Here is a 19,078-nt window from a genome sequence, read left to right as displayed (position 1 = left end):
TGCACTTTGCTACCATTGACACATAGAACCATGGGCAGAAACTACCTAGTTCCAAAAGCAGATGATCAGGAAGAACCCTAGCACATCAGATGCATAGAAAATATAATTTTGAATCATTATAAAAAAAATAGGTAAGACAGACATTGGGATAAAAGTGAGGACGTCAGCAGAAAGTTTCTTCCCCTCCACCCCAACAATTTTTCAGAATGGACCATTAGGGATATGATTTCCCGCCCCCCCTCAAATCACTAAACACGAATTTAAATAGAATAAAATAAATGTGATGTTACCAATTACATCTGCTCCACTGCCACATTTAAACAAAATTAAGCAAAGTACAGTCAGTAAGATCGTATGCAACTACAGTGATAAAACCAGAATGAACAGGACACTTTATCCCAGACCAGCCTTCTTATGAAGAGGACAGGGGCAGAAGGAGTAAATTCTGCCTTCAGATTTGTATGCTAGAGTCATACTGAGGTTAGCTGGAGTTGCTCCTGCATATCTGAAGTCAACACTTGGCCTATAGTTGTTATGAATGTCTTTGTCAAAGAGAAAAGATTATGTCAATCCAAAGCAGGAATCTAATACTGCCTATTTCCTGCCTATGTTATGAAGGGAAGCTGGCTGGCAGGGCAGGTTTATAGCCACAACATTCCCATTTTGTTCAGTGCTTACTAGATCTGCTAGTTTTAAGAAATTATCCAGAGGACCAGAAAACTCTGTTTGGCCAAGTGTGAAGTTGCTACTATTTTTAAAAATTGCTAACTAAAGTGTCTCTACACTTCCCAAAGGTGCCATTAGAGGAACTTGACTATGGAAAGTATCGTGCAACAAGATGAAAAGGAGAAGCAAGCAGGAGTGACCCCCATCTCTCTCCATCCCTTGAACCCAGGATAACACAGGAGGGGAACTTCAACCCCTTCTGGGACTGATCACCCCAATCAGTGCACAGAAAGCTTGGCAATTTAAACCTAGGCAGTGCTTTTCACATGGATTCTTTTTAGGGAAGCCCTACAAGCCAGCAGGGCTCTTATGGTAATAAGCTGTGATGTGAATTTTGAGGATCTAGTCAGTGGACCTTGTGTTCAGCACAAGCTATAAAGGTACAATTCAAATGATACCATAATTACTGAAGAAGTGAAGGACAAACATCAAAGGAGCCAACTCTATTGGCATTAACTGTGACTAATACCAAGTATTCTCCAGGTACTTTAAACAGGGAGATCTATCCTGAGTCAGCTAATTATGGGTTGAGTCCTATTCTCATGGAAGTCAGTGGAAAAAGTCCTATTGATTTCAGCAGGAAACAGATCCAGTTCCAGTGCTTAGATAGTCGGGTGATGAATGCTATCGGAAAACCTTAGTCCAATAGTTGCCTATGAACTCCGGCCATGATGCTGGTCCCATGAAAATGAATGGGAGTTTTGCAATTGACTCCAACGGAAGTAGGATCTGTTCCCATATCTTTGGCTCCTTATCCTTGCTGCTTCGCACGCCTCTCTTCCCTACTTCCTGGTTTTCTTTACCCAGAAACAGCCAGTGTGTATGTGTGCTTGCATGCATGCATGTGTGGAGGTCTCAAAGGGATCTTGCCTCATTGCTAAGCAGTGCCCCTCTTTGGCAGGCACATTAAGGTAGAGTTTAGTTTAAGTTATTTCTAGCCAATTTTAAGTAAGAAGCACATGGAGTAACCTCGTGTATAACAACTGGTAACTGACACCCTTAAGTAGAATTTCAAGTAGGAAATGTCTACTGTCTTCAGAGCTGTCTAAAAGGAGCTATTTTAAAGTGCTCCATTTGAAATCTGTGCTTTTAAATTCATTTTACTATTACAGTCATTTCACTAACTACTTAATTGTAGCCATCTATCTGCGTCTGTCTCACTCCGACACCCACAGATGCACCCACCCACACGTCCACCCACGCAAGCCTACACTCTGACTCATGCTCAGAATGGTTGTCAAAAACCCCACTCCCTGCCTAACGCAAACACTCTTGTGCTGCTTCTTTGATCTATTTCCATGTATTTCTATGAGTCATCTGATCTGTCTCTGATCTAAACCCAGTAGACTAGAGCCTACATGTGTGATGTTTTGCATGCATTTGACTTGAAATTGAGAGCTGCTTGGGTGACCACACTATGGTAAGCAGGCATGCAAGATCAGAAAATTGCTGGCAACCTTTGCCATAAACTAATAGCTGATTTAGCCAAAATAAGAGCAATGACTTCCAGTTAGAAGTACTATTCATGCTCTAGAAACCACAGGGAAATATACCAGGGATATTATCATCCTTCAGAAATAAAAATCATAATAATGCTTATAGGCACTTTCCATCAAAGAATCCCCACATGGGTTATAACTGTTAATATATAGCTTCTTAACACCCTAAGTATTATCGTCCTCATTTTGCAATGGGGAAATGGAAGCACCATATGATTAAAAGCACACTTCAATGACGTAACAAGCTATTTTATTACTATTGACTTAAATGGTTTTAAGTCAAAGGCAATCCAGGCCACTTACCACCTCAGGATCAGGCCCTATAGAACTTATCCACAGTTGCCAAGAAAGTGTGTGGTAGCATCCAGTCTATAGCCCCGGCACCTAGGTCTGCCCCACAACAAGACCATCCTTCCTGCTATCCTCGGACAGATTTTCTGTCACTTGTTATCATCTGTCCTCATTTGGATAATCCATTGATTGCCATTCATGATAGGGCTTGGAATGTGCAGCGATTCCCCACGAACAGGGACATCCATGGCTGCATATGCAATATTCTGATTGTGTCTATGATCTGTCTGCAGACATGGATCATTTGTTGAGCCACCTTCCTGACAGAGCTCATGGGTTGTAACATGTTCATGATTCAGTATTCTATGAAATACCTCTGTCTTCATCCAGATGCAAATATAGGTGACGTGTATCACAAGATCCAATTTTGTTGTGTTCCTTCCCATAACCTGTACTTGCCTAACTGTTCTTTTACTATAAACATCTTGGGCAGAGAAGACCCTTCTTGAACGTTTGGAAGGCATCTAGCATGTCGTGAGTGCTTCCATAAGCTATGAATGCTTTGGTGCTCGACTTACGTGTTCAGAACAATTAAGTGTACATTTTAAAATACCTTTCATGGTGAGTTTGCACCTAGTGTTGTCAGGTACCAAGTGTATTGGGGAGTTTCTATTTGTACACTGTGTAGATGCATCTTAGAATTTAAAAATAAAAAGGAGCCAGCAGGGGTTATCAAAAGATTATTGTGAGTCATGCCGAGGATACTAAATATGATGAGAACCAGTAATAACAACCACTACCACAAAAAATAGAGACTTGAAAGCCTTGCAATTCTAGGGCCTACTCCTGCTCTCACCGAAGGCAATGGCAAAACTCCCACTGGTTTCTCTGCAAGCAAGGTCAGGCCTGAGATTCTGTGCTTCAGGCATATCAGTGGAGAAGGGCCACACAGGGCCAGATTCTCCTTTCAGTTACACATGTTTAAAACTAGAATAACTCCTTTTTATTTAGTGGACTTTTACTAATGTAACTAGGGTGACCAGATAGCAAGTGTGAATAATGAGGACAGAGGGTAGAGGGTAACAGGCGCCTATATGAGACAAAGCCCCAAATATCAGGACTGTCCCTATAAAAATTGGGACATCTGGTCACCCTAACTGTAACTGAAAGCAGAATCCTGCTACGGGGTTCCAAGCTTCCTAGGTGCTCTGGCACAATCGGCTTTTTATTCCCATTTGTGTAATGGGTCCCATCATTATCATGTTCAGCAACAGCTGAAAGATGTCAGTGAGCAGGGAGAAATGATGCACATTGCTCTCCTACTACCAAGCAGAGCATAAATGTACAAGAGTAGAGAGCCTTTGGGAGGTGGCTGTTTGTTTAAACCATGCCACCAATTCAAAGTGTTACATTTGATTTCACATAACTTAAGTCTTATTCCTAGCACGTGAAAGGGGCAATATTGTTAGCTGCAGAGACACTAGCCCTTAAAAAGCAAGGCTGTTTCTGCACGGCAGGGAACTTCACTATGCGTCATGGCAAAGATTCTGTCTGGGTGGAGTGGGCTGATTATTATTTTAAACATCTTGTAGTAGTGAGACATGAACTTCCATCATATAATTTGCCGTTGCTTAATTTACAGAAACTAATTCCATTGCTGACTATCTTTGTAGTGACCAATCTTTACACTGAAAAACAGAGGCAATGATTACATTTAGATCTAGCTGCTACTTGGATAGCCACGTTAGTAACATCAAAGATAGACTGACAGATTAGAGGAGTAGTCATCACTACACGTTTTCAGTTCATGATCATGGTGAGGATAGCACGGCACTTGATATTCTGTTGAGAAAAGTATATATTTTTGTAACAAACAGTCCCTTCTCCCTATTTTCTTACTTGTTTAGGAGGATGGAGAGTGGGGACGGGAATGGAAAATTATTGCAGGCTGCATTTTCTGTTAGGTTACCTTTACCTCAAATTCATTGGGCCTGATCCCATTAGGCAGACCTAATAAAATCAAAAGGAGTTTTATGGTTTGCTTGCCTGAAGAATATAATTGGGCTCAATCCAACTTCCAGTTCAACCTGTGGGAGGCTTTCCACTACTTCCAGTGAGAGTTGGATAAGGTCCTTTGAAATCTACAGCTAAAAAGCACCCTGTTGCTTATGTAGTAATTTATGCAGGATCTGAATATTAAGGAATTAAAAAAAAAAAAGGATTCTCTGTGGCCGTACAAACCCTACCTCAAATATTTTCAAAGCATTGGATGCATCTCCATAGCACTGAGAATGAGGCACAACCTTCTGTCAAAAAGCAGAATAATCCTTCTTCCCCTTTTCAATAGAATTATAAGAATCTAGTGGAATAATCAGAGCTTGAGAGTGAAAATTTCCTCTGTGCAGATCTTAAACTCTTTTCAGTATTTTACTGGAATATAAATGCATTGTAAAAGCATCTAGAAATTGCCCAATTTCCCTTTTCATTCCTATTACTGTTGGTTTTTAATGGGGTATCCTTAAGTAGTTGAAGTGAAGTTAAAATATTTCTGTTTATTCCAATATTTCTGTAAATGTTTAACTGATAACAGCTATAAAGACAAATACTATCTATAACCTGCACACAGTTATATCTGATACATGTGTGCTCCTGATATTCAGTCATTTCTCACCCCCAGGGCTGCTTCATGCAAGAAGCGGAACAAACGTGACAGCCGTGTGTGTGGGTGAGTACATGGCTGTGAGCGTAGGCAGGTGTGTGGGTGTGTGTTTGTGCCTCTGCCTGTTTGCGTGTGGGAGCAGAGGACTGGTGTGAGCAAGAATACATGTTAAAAATCAGAGCCTTGCTCAAGGTCTTGCACAACAATTTTGTTTGCATTTCTTTAATTGATTGATTGTTTTGCAATCAAGCCCTCAGGGCTGGACATCTAACACCATGACTATTCTACTGAACCTACAACTAGAAGAGTTTGGGATATATGTTTAACTTCAGGGAAAGCTCCCACAGCTTTTGGGGTCTCTGAATACCTATTTTAAGACTTCTCTGGGTGCAATACCTGCTGTCTCTTGGCACTTGACCACTCTCCACCATGAGCCCTCTTCTTCCTTTTCAAATCACTAATAAAGTACCCAAATGCTCATGGGTGTTGAATGTGTTTGGAACAGGGAATGTTTTTGTTTCCACTTTGCAGTTATCACATCTACTACACATGGATTGTGCTATATGTCATACAGTAATGTAGATACAACACGCACAAATAAATAGACTATATATACACACACACACACAATACTATATATACACATTAAAAACAAGTACAGCTGGCAAATCTCAGTTTAGGAATTAACAGAATTCTAAGGAGTGAAAATATAGTGGCATACTATAGAACCTGTCTATAGTATACATTTTACAGGGCACCCACCACACAGTATCTAGGGCTCAGAACGCTATAGGCTTTTTTCAGTTTCCAGAATATAAGAAATAAAAGCTGCTGCTATTTTAAAAACAGGCAGGCTGCCAAGGCAGTGGCCTTGTTAACCATAGCACTGCACAGCATAGGCAGTGAATTGGATAGCAGCCACCCCATAGACAGAGGACTTGGCTTCAGTTTTAGCTTCCATGCTCAGCTACAGGTACTACTGTTTAGCATTCACCCAAATTTATTGCAGCTCAAGCTTCATACAGCATTTGAAAAATATGTGTCTGAACATTACGAAGAATACCCTATAGGACATAACCTACAGTAACTTGATCTAATGTGCTACCAATACATGGACTTAGGCTTTGTCTACACACGTACTTGCACCAGTTTATTTAAAGCCCTCTGTAGACACTTATTTCAGTTTCGATTAAACCTGTTCCTAGTCAATTTATGTCAAACTGAAATAAGCCTGGTTTAAACCAAAATAAGAGAGTGTCTTTTGAACCAGTCCAACTCAGTCTGTTTTTTAAAAAAAAAATCACGCCTAAGTTAAATCAGTGTCAATCTGCATGCAGACAAGCCCATAGCTCACATATTAATGGAAATACACCATTTGAGGGGCTAGTGCTCCTCTAATTGCAGCTGGTGCCATCTAATCCTGTCGAGAGTAAGACTAACCAACACAGTGCTAAGAACATTGGTGGCAGCTGGTGGTAGTCAATCCTGGTGTTCCCAATTTTACTAACCCCGAAGGACCTAAATGATAGAGAAAGCCTATAATGATCCGGGCACTATATTTTCTGATTCCTCTGATTTCTAAGGGTTAGCTCGCTGAAAAGTAAAACCTGTTTTTATTATACTCCTAAAAGTACTCAGGTACTTGTATGGCCTCTATCATCCTAGCATTGAGCACCTCAGATCTTTAATCTTTTTATCCTCACAACACACTCATGGAGGTAGGGAAAATATGTAGTAAAGTCTATGGGCTGAATTCAGTTCTGGTGCAGGTAGATGCAGCTGCCCTGACTTTGGGGGAACTGCATCCTCTAAACAAAGGCTCAGGCTTGCTCCCATTGGGAGAACTGGACCCTATGTTCTAGATGTTATTTAAATTCAAAATTTCCCACAGATCGAGCTTTGCCAGCCCTAAGCAGTCACAGGTAAGGATAACATCATAAACTACGTATTTTATTCCAGGATAGGCCATGCATGGGGATTCCTGATCAGTCAGTAACAAAGGTTTTGCATCAGGCGTATTAGGCTGGAAACCCTCCAGAGAAATCTATGTCCTCATCAGAAAGCACTGAAGAACTAGCTCTCTTACTATAGCCTACTTGTACATGGAGTGAATTAACTTGCTATTAAAAGGAAAGTTAACCTTAATGGAGTCATTAAGCTTTGCTCATACCATAATCAGTAATCACGTGATCTTATGACTTTGACACTCCTCCTTCCTTACTCCACATCTGTATTGTTTGTTACCCTCAGTTGGTGCATCATGCCTAATTTTAGACAGTCTGCTCTCTGGAGCAGGGACTATGCCTAGCTCTTTCTGTAAGTCACCTAATGCACTTCCAAGTCGTGGCGGTCATCACAATATTCATCTGGTATCTAATGGCTTCAGACATGGTTAATCATGAAATACTGTACCAATCTAGTTAAAGACACCTGGCATACTAAGATTTTTCTCCCCTCCCCTTCTCAGTACAGTCATTCAGACTTTAATCCTTGTGATTTCCTGTCTCCACTGGTAAACAGAAGTGTTAAAGTCAGGCTTTGGCTGCCCGCTAATGAAAAACCCACACTAGAAAGGAAAGCAAACATGCAAGGGAGTCCTCCACCCACTGGAGGATTTTCTGTTCAATTTGAAGTTATGCCAACAATCAAATGCCAGGATAGACTTTAATAGGCAGAAAAGTTTGCCCTGGCAACCTTCCTGCAGTGGAATAGTGTGAGTTTACTAGCGCTAGCTCACAGATCTGTTGGTGTTTCTATTGTGAACCCCTCTTTTCAAGAATAAAAATTAACTGGGCCACAAAAATTAGCTACCAAGAAACGAGCTGAAGCTTCAAGGGCTGCAGACCATGGGGAGGTGTGTCTGTCTGTGTGCTGGGGGAGAGGGAGGGTCACTCATTGTTTAATCTCATTATAAATATATGGGAAACATCCGTATATATTTGTACAGTGCCTGTCACAGTGGGGCCCAATCTTGGTTGGCCACTAGCAATACAGTAATAAACATGATTATTAAGTACTTATAGGGCTCTCATCACTGTAGCATTAAACACCCCGCAACCATTAAAGGATTTTTTCCTCACAACACCCTTGTGAAGTAGGGAAGTGCTGCCCCTATTTTACTGATGGGGAATTGAGATACAGGGCAGATTAAGTGATTTGCCTAAGGTATGGCTGAGCTAGTGCATAAACCCAGATCTCAAGTCCAGTCCAGTGTTCTATCCACTAGACCATCCTTTCTGTCTACATGGAAAGTTAAAATCCAAATTCAAATGTGAATTGCCCAGTGCATGCGCGTGTTCAGATCCAGGGCTGTAGCTCCACCCATTATATCTGGTAAGTCAGGATGGACACAGTGCCTGGCATCTGTTCACAACCTTCAGGCTGAAAACCCAGGAAATAGGAGTAAACTGCAGTGATGCAAATTCTGACTTTGCCCATCTAAACTAGGGGTTTGCACTGGAGCAGCTATATTGGGGGTTGGTCACTGATGGCTGAAACCCACAGTGCAATTATCCCCAATTTACAGAAGACAAAGCTGAGAAACAAAAAGCGATGAAGTGATTTACCCAAGCAAGCCAGTAGCAGAGTCAGGATTAGAACTCAGGTTTCCCCATTTTCACTCCCATGCTCTAGCCATCAAGCCAAGCTGCATGAGCATCCACAAGGTGGAGTTTGGCCCTCACATTTTTAAATATGTGAATAAAAAAGACTGTTTGATGAGCAGTGTTGTAAAGGTTTTATTTACATGAGCTCAGTATTACCCTCAAAAGTGGGGCAGCACCCTGCACAATCACAGTCTGTTCATGCCACATCTGTTCATCTTTGCAGTACTTTCCCCTCTGCATTTTCTCTTTTGAAGTGGAGAAGTTATGATACCATTGCTAGAGTTAGATCTTAGTGATAATTTCTAGAAAAGCAGTATCAATCCAGTCGCTACACTGATTCTGCAGACACTTACACACACGAGTAAATGTGCACATTTGTAGGATCAGACCTTTGGTTTGCACTTCATCCTAAACACCGGTAAAATATAAGGAGACTGTCAGGTCACATGTGGCTTAACATTTAAGCTTTGTAAAAATAAAACTACCACAGAACTTACGTCCAGGAGAATGGTGGGGGAGGAGGGCTGTTGTTTTTTTTTTAAGTGTATATATTTATTGAGCATGAGAAGAAATAAGGTAATTCCAATGGAAACAGGGTTTAACCCCGCCTCCCCAAAAAGGCCCCCTCCCCCCATTCTTCTTTCATGTTTGCAACCCATTCCTAGGGGTCCTATGTATAAGGGCAGACAGTGAAAATTTAAGTAACTGTTAACAACAGCAAAATTAACGAGTCTAGTTTCTCTGTCCAAGCTCAGAGACTTGAAAACTGTTTAAAGAGGAAATGGAAAGTTGAAAAATGCACCCCTCTCAGATGCCTGGGCCAGATCTGTCTTGCTGTATTCCTGGAAGTAGCCCCACTGAAATGAACAGGGCTACATGCAAGGTGTCTTTTTAAAAAAAATTGGGGCAGATGTCAAAGTGTAAGCATAGAGAACATTCTATTATAATCCTGCAAAGACAGGGGGAGGAGGAACCACAAATAATAAGAAGAGAATATTAACCTATGAAAAGTCCATGGGGCAAACCAAAGTTGAGGGCACTATGCCCCTTGCCCCATAGCAAATGATACTCCTGGCTACCTAATTTAGGTAGGATTTATCCCTGTGTTGAGTTATTCTTTACTTTGTCAAGTTTTTTCTTTTTCACTCTAGCCTTAATATTCAGGGACTACTGTACACTCATTAATTCCTATTTTGAGCAATGTGGTGGATGCAGATGCGTTTAGGCATGCAGTTCAAAGCAGTGGTATGACCCAACTCTCTCAATTGTTGCACCTCTTTCTCCCCCCTCCTCCATCTACTACCACTCACCACCATCAGCAGTGGTTAAGTGGGGGACTATGGCCACCAGCTAACTATGCTTGCCCACAATTTAAGCACTGACTTCAGGACGCCCACCCTCATTTTTTCTTAGTTGTGTCAGCTTCCAGAAGCATTACAGGCTTCCAGCTATGAAAGGTTGTGTAAGCAAGGCAGAGCGCCTCTAATATGTGGAGATGCATATCTTTTGGCACGCTCACTGCTTAAACATCTTATTGATTAATACCCAAGGACTGCCATTACAGATTTGCTTGAATGGATGGTGAATTACTCTAGTTATGGGATAAAGTTCATACATAAAGATTAATCAGCCATGAACAGAAGTAACAAGCGAAGATTGCATGCTATAGTTATTTGCTATTTATTTCTTTGGATTTCTACAACAACAAAGAGGTGCCCATCCAAAAGCTCTGGGCACGCTGCCATTATTTAAAGACACACGCACAGCATCAGCCAAATTCCAGGCAGCCTCACCCCCTACAGAATACAGCTGCAACCAAATTATCAACAAGCAACCCAGGGCCTCGGACCCTGCCCCTCAGAAGTCACACTCTTCTTAACTGCTCAGAAAAACAGGTGAGCTTTGCACAATGACTTGAAGGTCAATACATCTGGGCTATTTTGGACCAAGCCAGGACATTTTGATGGTGGTGTGGGGTAGGCAAATTAATCATATTCCAGACTGGAAGGGAGAAGATCATGCCAGCAGCCCCTCTCTGCAGTATATCAAGGGGACCGCTAGCTTGAGTGCCTCTGCTGACTGCAGTTGTAGGATTATTGCATGGAACAGAGGGCATCTCTCTCTCTTCTCAGACACACTAATTTTTCTTTTCTTCATAGGCCAAAATTCTGCCCCTTTGAACATGGGGCACTCTCAACTGGAGAGCAGACTCCTAGTAGCTGAGTGGAGGATTCAGGAGGCCTTCTACCCTAGCAGGCTGGCTCAGGGAGCCAGCGAAAATAGGACGCATTGTTCTAGCAGCACACATGCAGGGATACTTTGGGGCTAGCCAAACCGCCAGCAGAGTCACTGGACACAACAGCCTAATGCTGAGAGAGTTCTAATTCCATATCGTGCCCTCTTCCTGTGTGGTTGTGCTCGGGGTGAAGAGGGCTCTGCTGTCTCTTCTCTCCTGCCCCCAGTCCACCTTCCCAAGACAGGCTGGAATTCCCCACCCCTCCACCCAGATAGTACTGTGGTTTATGTTTTGCTGTGGACCTTAGTTACATCAGTTGTCACAAAGGTCGTTGGCTCTGAAGGCAGAAAGAACATCAGTAAAAGAACATTCAAAGCACCAGCTGTTCTAAAGCTGTAGGGACTGGGCTCAAGCAGAGGCTGAGCATACCCCAATGTCACAGTAGCTCAGCAATGAGGGATTTGACTACTCAAGTGCTAAACAATGACTTGTTTATTCCCATTATTATAGCTGTCTCCTAACAGTAATAAGGGAGGAAAGTCAGAGCTGGATATGGAGTAGTGGGCAGCCAAAGTACTTAGTAGCCTTACAAACACAGACTCTGGCCCTGCACGTCAAATGTCGGCTTCCAAATTCGGTTTCCAAGTTCTACCAATGGGTATACAGAGTGGGTAAACTCGCCCCATGCTAGGCGGAAAAGGGAGTGCTGTTCTTCCAAGCCAGGAAGATAAATGGGAGCTTATAAGAGATGTGTTTCCCCTCCTCCTATCCCCATTTACATACTGTACCTGCTAACTTTAGCCCCTGGCAGCCAAATACTCATTGTAGCTGCCAAATGCTCCTTTGAAATGTCTGTTGGAGTACTCGGATAAGCACCAAATAAGTGTTTAATTATCACTATAGTACCTAAAGCTAGGGCTGCTCAAAATTTTTGTTGAATCTCTCTCTCAAAGGAAAATTGGGTTTTTAATTAGATGTATTTGGGGTTATTTGTTTGTGATTCCCCCCCACCCGAAGAAAACTTTGACTTTTAGTTGAAAAACCAGAACATCTGAAAACTTTTTAGTTTCCAGCCAAACCCCCAAATATTTCAGTTCATATTTCAGTTCACAGTGCTTCAGGGGAGTTATAGTATGGGCATCTCCTGTTCTCCTTCTTCTTTATGGGCTGGCCTTGCCTGCCAGAGTTCTATCCTCCATGCTGTGGGTGGCTCAACAAGGAGAGACCATAGTGCATTATGGGAGGCTTAGAGTAGGGTGACCAGATGTCCCAATTTTATAGGGACAGTCCCGATTTTTGGGTCTTTTTCTTATATAGGCTCCTATTACCTCCCACCCCCTGTCCCGATTTCTCACGTTTGCTGTCTGGTCACCCTAACTTAGAGAGGAAAATAGGAGATGAAGCACCCAAACTACAACTCCCAATAGGCACTGCAGAATCATTTCTGAATCAAAATATTTCTGATTTTGATGGAAATATTTTGTTTTTGATTTTTCTCCAAGTTTTGCCAACCCAAGGTCTCTGCCAATCTGAATTGGGGGAAAAATTCCTTCCTGACCCAGAGCATGTTAGCAAAACCCACCAGCCAGACACCTGAGAAATAATTCTTTGTAGATGGGGAGGGCTCTGAGTTACTAGTGTCCCATCACCAGCCATTGCAGGTATTTGCTAACAGCAGAAGAGGATGGATAATAGGCCATTACAGGCAACCACATCATCCCATCCCCTCCATAAACTTATCAAACTCAAACTCAGTCTTAAAACAAGTTAGGTTTTTTGCCCCCACTACTCTCCATAGAAGGCCATTCCAGAACTTCACTCCTCTGATGGTTAGAAATCTGTGTCTAATTTCAAGCCTAAACTTGTTGATGGCCAATTTACAGCCATTTGTTTTTGCGCCAGCATTGGCGCTTAACTCCTCTCCCTCCCTCGGGGTTATCCCTCTGATGTGTTTAGAGACAGCAATCATATCTCTCTTCAGCCTTCTTTTGGTTAGGCTAAACAAGTCAAGCTCTGAGTCGCCTCTCGTAAGGTAGGTGTTCCATTCCTCTAAGCATCCTACTAGCTCTTCTCTACACCTGTTCCAGTTTGAATTCATCTTTCTTAAACATGGGAGACCAGAATTGCACACAGTATTACAGATGAGATAACATCAGCCACACTATCAGAGGCTCGTTCGCCTGCACATCTACCAATGTGATATATGCCATCATGTGCCAGCAATGCCCCTCTGCCATGTACATTGGTCAAACTGGACAGTCTCTACGTAAAAGAATAAATGGACATAAATCAGATGTCAAGAATTATAACATTCATAAACCAGTCGGAGAACACTTCAATCTCTCTGGTCACACGATTACAGACATGAAAGTTGCGATATTACAACAGAAAAACTTCAAATCCAGACTCCAGCGAGAGACTGCTGAATTGGAATTCATTTGCAAATTGGATACAATTAACTTAGGCTTGAATAGAGATTGGGAGTGGCTAAGTCATTATGCAAGGTAACCTATTTCCCCTTGTTTTTTCCTAACTCCCCCCTCCCCCAGACGTTCTTGTTAAACCCTGGATTTGTGCTGGAAATGGCCCACCTTGATTATCATACACATTGTAAGGAGAGCTATCACTTTAGATAAGCTATTACCAGCAGGAGAGTGGGGTGGGGGAAGAGAAAACCTTTTGTAGTGGTAGGTTTCAGAGTAACAGCCGTGTTAGTCTGTATTCACAAAAAGAAAAGGAGTACTTGTGGCACCTTAGAGACTAACCAATTATGCTCAAATAAATTGGTTAGTCTCTACGGTGCCACAAGTACTCCTTTTCTTTTTGTAATGGTAAACACCCATTTTTTCATGGTTTGTATGTATAAGAACATCTTCTGTGTTTTCCACAGTATGCATCCGATGAAGTGAGCTGTAGCTCACGAAAGCTTATGCTCAAATAAATTGTTTAGTCTCTAAGGTGCCACAAGTCCTCCTTTTTTTTTTGCGAATACAGACTAACACGGCTGTTACTCTGAAACCAGAGGAGATCTATTAAGGTTAACTGTAATAGGTACTGGAATTAATTTCCCTTAGTCACTCCCACCACCAGAAGATACTGAAACTGACCAAGATGTGTGTGCCCCTGTTAGGGCATAGAGAGATGTGTCTTTGGAAAAATTCAGTGATAGTGCAATTAACGTACCTGTGGTGAAGATGGGGCACTATACACCAAAAACTTGACAACTTTTTACAGGTTTGACAGTTTGTGTGTTTTCTATTAACACAGTCACAATGTTCCCTCCTTCCCCATTCATCTACATTAGAACTAGAGCCAAAGCAAAAGTAAATGGGCAGGGTGTATCTGTCCAAATCCCAGTGAATAACTCATCTAATATCAAGCAAAATATATTGCTGGAATCCTCAAGTAATAATTTGATAGTGGGAGAAAGGCTGAATACAGAGGGGTAGAAATACCTATAGGTCCTCTACTTCTTAATGTTCTGCTTGGATGATATAATGGATTGTGGCAGGGATAGCAGGACTGGGTTGTCCCTCTTGGGTTTTCTGGCAGAGAAAACATCTCCAGAAGTATCATACAAATGAATGTGGGGTCAATTTTTCAAAATGACTTAGGCTCTGAGGTGCCTAAGTCCCACTAACTTTCAATGAGTCACTAAGGGACCTTTTAAAATATTACCTGCAAACCACTTCTGCTAAAGCCCAAATTGCTTAGGGATCTATTGTCACTTGAGCTGGCTGAAAACTTTCCACCAGAATAGTTTTCCATCTGAAAATGCTGATGTTTAAGGAGAACATTTCAATGTCAAAAATTTTCAAACAGAAAATCAAAATGTTTGCTTTTATATACTAGAAAAAAATATTCATTATAAATTATGTAACATAACAAAAATCAAAGTGAAATATTTCAGAATACAGTTTTGCAAAACATTCAGAGACTTGAACTTTTCATCTCCATTTGGGATGAAGCCAAATTTCAAATCTCAACATTTCACGTGGGATGAAAATTGTGGGGTTTGGTCAGCTCTAATTGTCATACAAATGCAGAAAGTGTGTATATTGGGGGTATTCTCCATCATCTTCACATGGTTCACTGTGAGGAAACGGCACTGAATTCTCCTTCCAGGAGGGCTTAGTGGCAGCATAGAAAGGGCAAAGGGATGTGGATTTGTAGTTATTGGGAGCTCAAGGTTCAGTGCGAAATCCTGGACCTCATCCATAGATCATGGGGCATCAATTCGGCATGCCTGCTCCTTTGTGTGCCCTCCTGGCCCACACCCCTGAAATCAGTTTTGTTCTTATGTATCCCACATTAAAGTTACATATGTCATTTAAATGGAAGCCCTCACGCAACCCTGCAGCATATGTAAAGCACAACAGCTGTAAGCCAGAGTACCTTGGCATCATAACTAGTCTGGGTATTCATTTCTTAATTAACATTGTACCAGATAATAGCAAGGAGACTTCTTTAATTATTATAATAAAATTAAACCTAGTATTAAATAAGATTTAATTTAAATTAGTTCTTAGATTTTGTTCTCCTGTTGAATATTTAGTTCCAGTCTAGGGTCTGATTCTGCCCCCTCTCTTGCAGTCAATGGCAAAAATCCTGTTGATGGCACTGGGAACAGAATCGGGCACCAAAATTTACAGAATATGTTACTGGGTTATGAAGAGGGACTATATTTTGCACCAATTCTATTATTCACCTTTTGCTTAGGTACACTTCTAAAGGCCGCTATATAATGAACACTCTTACAGAGTAAAAGTCCTGAGCAGCTCCAACTTCAGAGCCTCTATTTGCATCCTGTACCTGTTTGCATTTTTAGATCTGTTCTTACGAATTAGAGCTAGGGCTCAAACCACAAAATTCAGATTTGAATGCAGATTTCCCAAAAGACAAGATTGGTCAAACGCAGAATTTTGGTCTAGCCCGCTATAGAGAAAAAGGGGATAATTCAGAACTGACATTTCAAGTTAGTCCATTAGAGAGAGAAAAGATGGTCGTGTAGTAAAGGCACTGGACTGGGAATCATGAGAGCTGGGTTCTGTTTCCAGAGCTGCCAGGCACCCTATGTGACCATAGGCAAATTTCTTAAACTATCACTCCCTGCTTTCCCCATCTATAAAATGGGAATAATAATGCTTCCCTTCTTCAGAGGTGTTTGGCTGTGGTAAGTGGTAAGCTCCATAGAAAAATCCTACCAATAAATAATATATACACTGAAAGTCTCACTTCTTTTCCCATAGTTTGGGGATGTTTACCTCCAACCTCTTCTCTATTAAAAATGGAACAGGTTACAATAGCAACGCTGTCCACAAAGGCTGATATTCATACTGTTATGCTGAAAGGTGCTAATGGCTGCCATCAAGGTGGTCTTGGATCCAAAGCCAAAAAGTGACCTCTAAAGTTAATGGGTGTGCCAAGCATTCCCTTTCAGGCTCAACAGAAGGAGCAATTTATGTAGTGAGAGAGCTGCAGACACGGGAGGCTACTGCCCAAGGTACTAAGCCTTATAGCCTGTCTGAGCAGAGCTAAGTCAGGTAGATTAGCAGGGGTCTTCTGGTTGTCCACTCAGTCTGTAACCAATATCACAGCTCCTGTGTTAGAGGCAGAAAGTGGGGTGAGCATGACCCTGAAAGGAAGCTAAGAGACAGAGATTCTTGGGAACAGAGCTCACTGAAATGGCATACTTGGGGATTTCTGAGCAGGGAAACTGCCTGCTAGTTGTTTCTACTGCGTCTTGGAAAATGGGATCTTCTGTACTTTTTTTTGTAAATAAGAAAAGATTACACCAAGACTATACCTAACTCGTGGCCCTGATCTCTCATCCAAACAGAAACAGCCCTGAAAGGGCCCAGATATTGACTAACCACTCAGGCGGGCAACATTGTGTGTATTCAGGTATTTGATCTAAAATTCAAATCTGAAAATTATTGTGAGTTTGGGAAATAGCGCACTTCCAAACCCCTTGTCTGACTCTTTGTCTTTAGAACCGCAATACAACTGGCTTGATTCACTGAGTCAGGCAACCCTGAAAATGAACTTCCTTGTCTTGCTGGGTTATCTTTATTAGTTGTAATAAAGAGGGGTAGTAGCTTCAGTGGATGCTTCTGAAATATTTGACACCAGCAAGGTTAACCTTGACTTTTTGCCTTCATCCCACTCCAATGTGCATTCGACACCCAGTAGCACAGACACAGACAAGGCACCCGGATAAGGTTTGTAAAATTTTGTAGATGTTTTTGAGTTGTGGTGGGTGTCTTACCCTTTTAAGGCAGTGAAGGCAATAATAAATAACTGAAATGCTGTTATTAGTCCTTAAATCAATTGACACTGACAGTTACAGCCTAGATATAGCATGAAAAGCAAGAGGTTTACCAAGAACACTAGGGAAATGTTTGTTAGCATTAATTCACACAGATTATCTTTCAGAAGTAAAATGGCTTGTCCAAAATTTATTAGTCAGGCAGCCTCTTCCTCTGTGTAACCCAGATCAAGGCAAAATAGAAAAGAATATTCTTAAAAAGGCAGAAAATGTTAAGCAAACTCCAAAGCCCCAAGACAGACATTTTGGGGACAGTAGAGTTGCATCTGTTGCCCTTCTGCACTGATCAGTTTGCAAAGAGTTACAAATACAGCATAACCATTCTATCAAAAATACACACTTGGAGCTTGAAGATACTGGAGTCATTTAACTCCAACTGACACGTACATACAATGCTGCTGCTGCTGTCATTCCCTCCTTTCTCCCCCACCCCACCATGCCTTTATAGACCCAGAGCCTGAACACTCAGCACATCCTCACAGCCCGGGAGTCAGACTGAGATCTCCTGACATTGCTCAAACCATCATAACTGCCTCTTCACAGGCTAAATCCTGACAAGTTCTGAGCATCCTCAACTCCTATTGATTTCCTACTTACACTGTCCAGGACGGAGGCCTCTCTGCAATCATCTTACATGCAGAGAACCTGCTGGTAGCTAAAAGGACGATTGTAGACTCCAAAAAGTACAGCAAGAACTTATTCGTCAGCTGGATCGCTGTATTATTATAGAAAAGGTGCCAAGCCATAATGCAGAACACAGACGGTTAAGGAGAGATTATTGGGGAAGAGGAGAGTGTAGGAAGAATTCCTGGGGGGAAAATGGGCTATTAAACGAGGGATTTGAAGGAAGAAGAAAAGAGATGCACAGTCAAGAAATGGAGGTCTGCCACAGGTGTGAGGGATAGCACCATAAAAGGCTTGGGACTGAATGTGTGAAAAAGATGAAAGGAGTACAGGGAAAGGTCTGGGAAACACAGGGTGGGAGAGAGCAAGAGAAGGAGGAAATGTAGTCAGAGATGTAGACAGTGCCATCTAGCAAGTATGTGACACAGCAAGAAAAGAATCCAGACTCCCAACTTCCAGTCCTATGCTTTAACCAGGAGACCATCATTTCTGTCCTATGGGGAAGGAGCCCTTGGGTCCAACTCTTTCCCCACAGAGAAAAAAACCAACAGTACTAAGCCTCAAAAATACCACATTCTATAGCGTTCCTGTTTCAACAGCTTCATGCAAGTGCAAACAGCACAGTGAGGAATGGGGATACAGTATGAACACAGAAAACTTTCACATTGGAGTATTGCAGTTAACTGCAGACCTAAATCTTGTCTGGTTTTATCCAGCACATGGGAGAGCAGAGTCTCACCTCTGTGTCTTGCCACACCAGTTCTGCCTCACTAGTGGCAGCCTGGTAGATGCTTTAGAAATCTAAAGGCATTGCACATAGAAAGAGCCACAAAAGTTATAAGTAAGATGGCCAAATATCTTCTGTTTAAATGGAGGGTTGAGGGAGGGGGTTGGAAAAGGGAAAATGGTTGGTGAAAATACATCCAGTGATGCTGAAAGTGGTCAGGTTTTGGGTCAAAAACTGGAAAAGTTTTGCTTTGGAAAATCATCTTCAAAATGCCGGGGGTTTGGTCACAATCTCATTGAAATGTAATTTTCACAGGGGAAAAGAATAATTTCCTCAACAGTTCTAGTCATAAGCGACATGCACAAGACAATTTTTCACAAATA

The sequence above is a fragment of the Lepidochelys kempii genome, chromosome 11 (genome assembly GCF_965140285.1).
Source record: "Lepidochelys kempii isolate rLepKem1 chromosome 11, rLepKem1.hap1, whole genome shotgun sequence".
NCBI lineage: Eukaryota > Metazoa > Chordata > Testudines > Cheloniidae > Lepidochelys > Lepidochelys kempii.
The sequence above is the reverse complement of the archived record's forward strand: the minus strand, read 5'-3'. Positions refer to the sequence as shown.